The sequence below is a fragment of the Papaver somniferum genome, chromosome 2 (assembly GCF_003573695.1).
Source record: "Papaver somniferum cultivar HN1 chromosome 2, ASM357369v1, whole genome shotgun sequence".
Classification (NCBI taxonomy): Eukaryota; Viridiplantae; Streptophyta; class Magnoliopsida; order Ranunculales; family Papaveraceae; genus Papaver; species Papaver somniferum.
In genome coordinates this window covers 146,724,227-146,733,031 of record NC_039359.1, presented here as the reverse complement: position 1 = coordinate 146,733,031, position 8,805 = coordinate 146,724,227, and the positions used below count along the sequence as shown (strand labels likewise).

The following is an 8,805-nucleotide window of genomic DNA, read 5'->3' as shown; positions in this document are numbered from 1 at the left end:
TCGCTTATATACCTCTTTGATTTGTTGATTTTGCAAACAACTTAAAATCACATGAAGAATGCCTGTAGCTTCTTATTATTCTGCAGTCCTCTTCTGATTTTGCATGATCCTCTTCTTCTAACAATCTCTTCTTTTAACAAATTTAAATTGAAATGAATATCTGCAGGCTGAGTAATCTCTTTATGATTGATACAATTGGTCATGGGTATTACACTCTCAGTTCTATATTACTTTCAGATTCTTCCATTTTTGCTTAGATATCTTTTCTGGTTTCAATTTCAATTGTTGAACTTTAGGGTAATGACATATCTGAAATGTTTGATTGTTGCATTCATTTCATTATATTTCATCACCTACTACTCTTCATTAAAATAATGTACGAGGTTTTCCTTTTGGTTGCCTAAGCTGGTCATAGAAGCTGCTATGAAAATTGTTGCTTGTCCTGGTTTTGACTCAGGTGTCTTTTGAGTGCAAAATAGTTACTAATGCAATTGGAAAAAGTAGAGATAAAGAGTAAATGGTTTCTCAAGAAGCTATTTATAGTACTCGTTTGAGTTCTCAAAGTCGTGTTCATATGGACTGTTATTCACGTATTTGAAAGGTCATAACAAAAGTAATGCGCTTTGAAGGGATTCACTTTATTTTCTTTTGGGCATATCCATAGGTAATTGTGTTTAATTTGCAAAGAGAAAAAACTTTCAAATTATTTATTTTCTTTGAGATGCACATATGAAGTTTAATTCTACTACACATGCCTACATTTTCCTTAGTAGCATATACTGCCAGCCACTTTGACAATGTAGCCTTACTCTGTAAGAATTGCTAAGATTGTCTCCTCAGTACCTAATGGATAGGATTTCTTATCATTTGTTATAGGTAATGTTTTTGTTATTGGAATCCTTTCTTATAGTTTTGTTCCCTAGATAATTGCTGGCTTGTCGAGTCTCTTGAGCTTTAGATTAGGTTGTAATGTGATAGGTTTTGCTGTTGTTTGATTAGTATTTTATCCATGGAAAAACAAGTAAGTGTTGTCAGGAATCGTTTTAATTGCATAACCCTAAGTCAGGACGTTACACCAAGAAATTTTTTGGACATGACATAGTGTTAAGGAGCATTAGGATAAGTGATAGAGCATTTGATGTGGTACCCTGAGGGCCTGAGCAGTTTTTCAGCTTTCGTATGACTATTACTTTTAATAACACTACTCAAGGGGCTATGTGTAAGAATTCAATTGAGAATTGGAATTCAACTGGATGCTGTTACATGTGGGATGGTGAAATAGAACTGCAGACCAAAAGTGATTGCTTTTATCACAGTATTATTCAGTGGCTTATATACATAGATTTCTACCATTTGTTCCTCTTCTTTTTAACAAATTTGAACTGAAATGAACATCAGTAAGCTCTCTTATGATTGATATTGTTAGTGATGGGCTCTGGTTTCAATTTCGATAGTCGAACTGTAGGGTAATCAGTAATGAGATACCTGAAATGTTTGATTGTTGCGTTCGTTTCCTTCTCATCCATAACCTGCTACTCTTCATTGACATAATTTACTATGTACCTTTTTTTGGTTGCCTAGGCTGGCCATTGAACAGGAAATGCTGCTACTTAAAATTGTGCCTGGACTGATTTGCATCTAGTGTCTGTTGTTTGAGTGCAAAAGGAACTCAGCGGTGATAACTTATCATGTAAAGCCCATTGAAGATATGACCCCTGCAACCGTAGCATGCACATAATGTACCTAGAATCTCTTTGTATCTACCAAATTCAGTTTCCAGACTGAAAGTACTAATACTAGTCAAGAAAATCAATCATTGTTTACTTAATCCTTTCGAATCTTTGCTCTTTTTCTTGGCAATTTTATTATTTTTCCTCTTTCTTGCAGCAAATATATACTCGAATTTGTAAGCATTCAGATATATAATCGGATTTGTAAGCAGTACGACAGATATGTACTCAGATTTCTAAGCAGTGCGACAGATAAGTACTCAGATTTCTAAGCAGTGCGACAGATACGTACTCAAATTTTTAAGCAGTGTACCAGATATGTACTCAAATTTGTAAGCAGTGTAGACACACACGTTTGGTAGTAATGGACATTATGGACATTTCCATGTTTTAATTAATTTTGGACCTCCGGATAAAAAAAAATCCGGTTGGACCCTACTCTAAATAACTATATGGGCCTAGGACCAAACAAGAAATTTTCATTTGATCTATTGATATGCAAATTTGGGAATAAGTATATGGATCTGGATCACGAAAATGTTAACAAAATGTACGATTTGGAAAGAAAAATAACAAACGTGTCAAGTAGTTTCATTCTAAGGAAGCTTTGTAAAGACCCTTTTTGTTAGACGACAGCTCACTCGAGCAATTATCCATGAAGGAAAGAAAAACTAGAGGAGTAGGGGACATATGCCTTGCTTTTAGGAAAGAAAGGAGAAAGGAAATTCCAAAAGGAATTGGCGAAAGTTGTAAATAGATCACATAGTCGTATATATCCCTACCAACTGTGGCTCTGATGATGTCTGGCATCGATTCCGACAGTTCAACTCCATTTAAGATTTCTCCCACCCCCACTTTGCAAGAATGTCTGCTATTAAGTGTCCTTGACGAAGTGAAAATTGAAGCATAAATCTCGATCTGTTGTAGAATTTAATAGAGCTACACCAGTTGCTTTAAACTTTTTCTTAGGCACGCCATTACCCTGCATCTTCTCTTTGACTAGAGGAGAACCACCCTTACTACCTATCTTAACTTCATCGTTATAATTCGGAATTAAGCGATTTTTGGCTCCTTGAATTCGTAAGCTCATTCACCGTATCACGAGAATCTTTCCAGAGATAAAGGTTATTGTCACAAAAGTCGTGGTTCAAATAACCTCGAATATATGTACTAATGGCAACTGCAAGATGAACTTAGCTTATATAAAGACAACTCTCTTTATTGATGTTTAGAAAATCTCTCAAAACTAAACACAAGCTCTAATCTTGCTCATATGATCAACCACAACTTTGGTGATCATATATATATAGAACTATGAATTCCTTTTCCTATTCCTATTACCTTATTACATGTCTTTCCTTTTCTTAGAACTAGATGACTTCTAATTCCCTTAGGATTACATCAATTTCCTAATCTTGTCATAATCAGCTTGTTAGTGACTTCTATGTTGAAGTTAATCCAACATTCTCCCCCTTAAGCTTCAACTGTGCTTGTGAAAAATCTTGTACTCCTATTAATTTCCTCGTTTCTTCAAACTTGATCCGAGCTAATGCCTTTGTCAATATATCTGCTTTCTGCTCAGTTCCTGGTATGTGTTCAACGTTGATGATCTCCTTCTCAATACATTCTCGTATGAAATGATACCCATCGAACATGATTATTGTCACTACACGCCCTGGAACCCTACTCCACCTTGAGTTAATGGGAAGGCTAGCAGTAACTCTACCTTGAGCACAACCTTGCCCACCACAGAACCCTGCTCCACCTGAGTTAATGGGGAGCGGCATTAACTCCACCTTGAGCGCCAGCTCTACCTTGGGCCTTGCCTGCTCCACCTGCGCCGTACCGGGTGACATCCACAACCACCTCTCCGTTCGGACAGTAGCCCAACCATAGGCGCTGATACCAATTAATGACAACTGCAAGATGAAACTTAGCTTATATAAAGACAACTCTCTTTATTGATGTTTAGAAAATCTCTCAAAACTAAACACAAGCTCTAATCTTGCTCATATGATCAACCAAAACTTTGGTGATCATATATATTATATATATAGAACTATGAATTCCTTTTCCTAGTCCTATTACCTTATTACATGTCTTTCCTTTTCTTAGAACTAGATGACTTCTAATTCCCTTAGGATTACATCAATTTCCTAATCTTGTCCTAATCAGCTTGTTAGTGACTTCTATGTTGAAGTTAATCCAACATATACTGTACATTTACCGTCGTAGCATTTACTACATTTCCAACCAACTCCCCATATTTCTCATCAATCCCATGTTTCATCCCACTGGATTTAGAAAACTAAACTCATGCATGTCTAATGCATCATGCTCGTTAGTTATTTACGTTGCATAAGAAACAGATGATTTGATGTTAAGGTGATTTTGGGTACGAACCCATCCAGCTAGCTTAAGAAGTAGACGTACTTTTTTTAGGCCCAGTTATATTTTTTGGCAATGGCATCCCTCCTATTAGCCCTATTACTCTTGCCTCTTGCAGCTTGCCCTTTTGGTGTTTTTGGTCATTTTGGATAGGAGACAGCCTCATCAAATTGCTTATGCAGGATTTATAATTTCTTGATTTGCTCTCATGTTAAAATTTTCAGGTTGAATCCGTAACTAACCTGAAATTGATGAACTCTTTAGATGTTCAAGTTCATCCACTGCTGCAATAAAATATGGTCAACCCTCAACTATTAACTCTTCTAGATATCTAGCTAGACCATTCCTAGTTCTTTCTTTAATTACTTATTATACTTATTAAGCTGGGAATCAAGGTTTTCACGACAGGGACTCAGGGAAAAATCAAGCTTATTTTACAAATCAGTGAATATTTTGTGATATGGACAGTATGGGTAGAGTTCTCCTATAACATTGATTTATACACTGTTGGCTGTAAAAACCAGCTCCGCAGGCCCATGACTTTTACAGGCAGCATGAATCCGCAGAAAAGTGTGCGAAACTTCTCTCGGTCGTTTCAGAGTTGTTCTATTTCTGAAACAATATCAACTATCAGGATAATTAAGCAAGTAAAAATACGTTTCCCAATAAAAAACAAACAGTGCTGCTCATATGGACTCTAACACCACGGATGGTCGACCAAAAGAAGAAGAAAATAAGCGGCGAGGAGGAGGAGGACAGAATCACCAAACCCACACCAGAGAACCTCATCATAAACACCGAGTTCAACCCCAAAAACAAGCTACCAAGCTTAACTACACAAACAACAAGACCAACTCCAAGAACACACAGTACTCCAAACATGAAACACCCAAATCTTCTAACTAAAGAAGACTGCACCGAATTGCCAAAAAACTTTTAGACTCTTTAAGGCGGTTGGAGAAGAGCTTCTTTACCAACTGATTGTGAATTGCTCCATGGAAACCCCATTGAATGAACCACGATTGTCTCACCAATATGCCACTGTAATCTTGACACACCTGATTATCCTGTTAGGGAAATTGGCATCCCAAGCGCAACGGAACACAAAATGACAAAGGACAATTGGTGATTTGAACCAAACATGGGAAAAATAATAAGAAAGGGATAGAAGATAAACAAGAAAACAACCACGACATAAGATATATGTGGTTCACCTTTACAAGCTACATCCACGGTCAACACCACCAAAAAAAACTTTCATTAAATCAAAAACCGTTACATGCTTTTTCCGTAACCCAAGACAAGACCCAAGCACACCATTGAAGAAACCATAAAAACCTACTCTCTAAACCATTCACCAAACCAGCCTCATATCTTCTCTTCTACACCGTCTTTACAGCTGCTAATAACAGGGAAGAAACATGGAAACACTAGAAACTTTGTTTAGGATAAAGCCCTACCGATCCACCAAAATCCTAAAGCACAAGGATTTACCAATCTTCTAGATTTGATTGTTTCTACATCTCTAATTCTAATCATATATATATATATATAGAAACTAACTTGGTTTTTAAGAAGCTCTAATTTTGAGAACAAGGTTTCCTAACTTTGCTCTTATGTTCGAACTTTAGGAACAAGCTTGTATAGGATAGAGTTTGACTTTTGATCAAACTAACCACCGAATAAACCCCACATAGCCCTGTATGATCTTTACAAACACCTAGGAAAGCTCAATAGTTACGTCCCTTCCAAATACACCAAGAGATAGCCCTGTATGATCTTTACAAACATCTAGCGAGGCTCTATAGTTACGTTCCTTCCAAATACACCAAGAGATGGCATCAGGAAGAACACGCAGCACCAAGAATTTTATTATATAAAATTCTTGTTTTATTGGTAACAAACCAAGATTACACAGATATATATACAAAATACATCAAAATCAAATCGTAACAAGAACAACATACTTATATATTAGAAAATCCTGATGAGGAAAACAGAAGGAATTCAAAACATTACAACATTCACTAATTAGATAAATTGTAATGATAAAACATGATTATGATGGAGATCCATGATTTAATTACTTGCTCATTCTCTTTTCAGTTAGTGATCACTTCATTTCCTTTAGAGAGGATATATTCATCCAATTTGAGCATGGTCTTATAAATCATGTCCCTAATCATGTAAGGTTCCGGAACCATCTCATTTAATTTCTCATACTTCACAGACCACTTCACAATCCCTCATCTTTTTTCATCCTTGTCATCTTGTTCATCAACAATGTTACCATCACCATTTTTAGTACAAACATCAATCCTGGGAGTAACTGTGACCTGAGGTTCATAACTTTTGTAAAGATTTAATAAATTTCCACCAATAACAATGTAGGTTATTGTCTTGGTTAGTTCATCCAATTTTTCTAATTTTTTCATCTGTTCCATCATAACGGGAGCCCCTTCAACCAATGTACCTACAGATAAAACACGACCTTTACCGGATGAGTCATATTTGGCCTTTGATTTCAAATTCATTTTTTTTTTTGAAGCATTCTAATTCATGTTATATAGTTGCTTGTTGCAAGCTTGAGATATGCAATAAATTTGAAAGGAGTAAACTAGTTGTAATGTGTGATCTTACTTGGATTCATTTTCCAAAGGGAAACAGATCCATTCTTTCTCCATTCATATCTTCAATTACTTCAATACTCTTATAAGTCTCTGGCAAAACCTCGGGAAGAATAGAAGACCAAGTTTTAAGAGTTTCCCAAAACATATCAGCTGAGCTTCTAAATTCTACTACCACCTCAAGGTTTACAGCATCAGTGTGTTTAGACGGCCTCCATTTGGTTCTTCCCCTCATAACCTCCTTTCCGTTCTCAAGTTGAAGCATGTGTTGACATTCGGTATAACCACTAGTTTCAACAACTCTTGTCAAAGACTTTAGCTCATCGCCTACTCCACATTCCCTCTTAAATTCCAAAGCAAGGTCACAAAACTCCTGACTTTTTAAGATCAGCGCAGGAGAATTCTGCGAAATTAATTTGACATATATATCGTTTATCAGAAACAAACAAAGGCCAGACTACATGAAACAACTATAAGTACCTAAGATATACCAATCAGCACGCAATAAGAAAAGAAGTGCAAGATAGTTTCTTAATGGAATGTCTATCTACCTCCAGAATCCACTAAATGTATTTGCCAAAATTCACATGCTGGTTAACATCTAAGTCACTCCAACGTGCCTGCATATTTTGTACCGCTATTGTTAGCCGATCTTTAAATGGGTGTCAATGCGAGCGAATTCAATAAAAAGTGAGAAATGAGCAAGATATAAGTCTTAACTAAAGTTAACTTACGATTACACCAGTTTGGACAAAGTCAGCTTCGTCGTCATGAACCTTTGATAGTTTGATGTCATCCCAGATAGGATAATCCGTTATATGTGGTGTTATTTCATCTCTAACTTCCTCAGGGATTTTAGACAATTTTCTTGTTCCTTTATGCATCATAATCCACACACTGCATTAAGATTGATATTAAACTAAGCAGCCCATAAGTAATAGGATCTGCAACAATACTATGATACTTTTAAGTAGTAAATATTTAATGTCATAATTGCGTACTTCTTAGCTTGAGCGAGAGTTTCACCAGTTTTGGCATCACGAAGAAGCCAATGGTTAGCGAAACCATCTTTTATAGGTGCACCACCAAACCAATTATCTATTTCAACTACATCACCCCTGCGACCATACATACCGTCAATCAAATTAACTGTACGAATATGAGGTATTCGTAATATATAACCGAACGCCCATTCATCTTGATGAACATGGCAACACCGAGAAGACAAAATAGCAAGAATTGGCTTACCATGAAGGATATCTATCTACAACAACCTGAATCTTAGCAACAACCCATATTAGATTTCTTATAGTCATCTCTGGTGTCGAATTAAATCCATCACCGGGCAGTCCAACATCCCTAATATGGTTAGCAGCTGTTTCCTGCTTCCAAATAAATGATCGAGCGTAAGACATTTTAACTTCCATAATACCGATAGATAAAGAAAACAGGCCTATGAGGAAAATATCAAGACATGCATATAAGTACGCAGTATGTATTCTTGCCTGTAAATGATTCAACAATGTTCCTATAGTTGCTTTCCGCTTGGGGCCAATCTCATACGATCTAATTGTGAAATTCCCCCGATAAACTTTGTCATTAATCTTTTCAGGTGCTTGGGCCATCGCTGTAACCCTGCACCCCATAAAAGACGGTTTCGTGTTCGATTTCACGCCAAAGGGAATCACATTGTCTGATCCTCCACTAATCTTTGTCACCAATGTTGTTCGTAGTGAATCATTAGCAGGGTTTAATGCTGACAAGGCCGCAAAAATGGTACTAGCCATGATTAAAGTAGAGTTTAGGAAGAGTATTTTATCTAATCCCAGTCGCATGTAAATGCACACACGATGACACGTATCGATGAGAAGATATCTCCAAAGTCCACTAAAATTAGTTAAACGTGAACAATAAACATTTCTAAGAACAATTAAAGAAAGTAAGATAGAACAAGCCACAGAAAATTAATTAAAGAAAATAAGATAGAATAAACCACAGAAAAGTAACTAATGAAATGAAATTCTACTCACATAAACTGATCCAACCGCTGGATATGCTCA

General features: G+C 36.4%; 1 pseudogene; it reads right to left on the bottom strand.

Moving 5' to 3' along the window:
* Positions 1-6,068: 6,068 nt before the first annotated feature.
* LOC113354084 lies at positions 6,069-8,805 on the bottom strand (annotated as a pseudogene).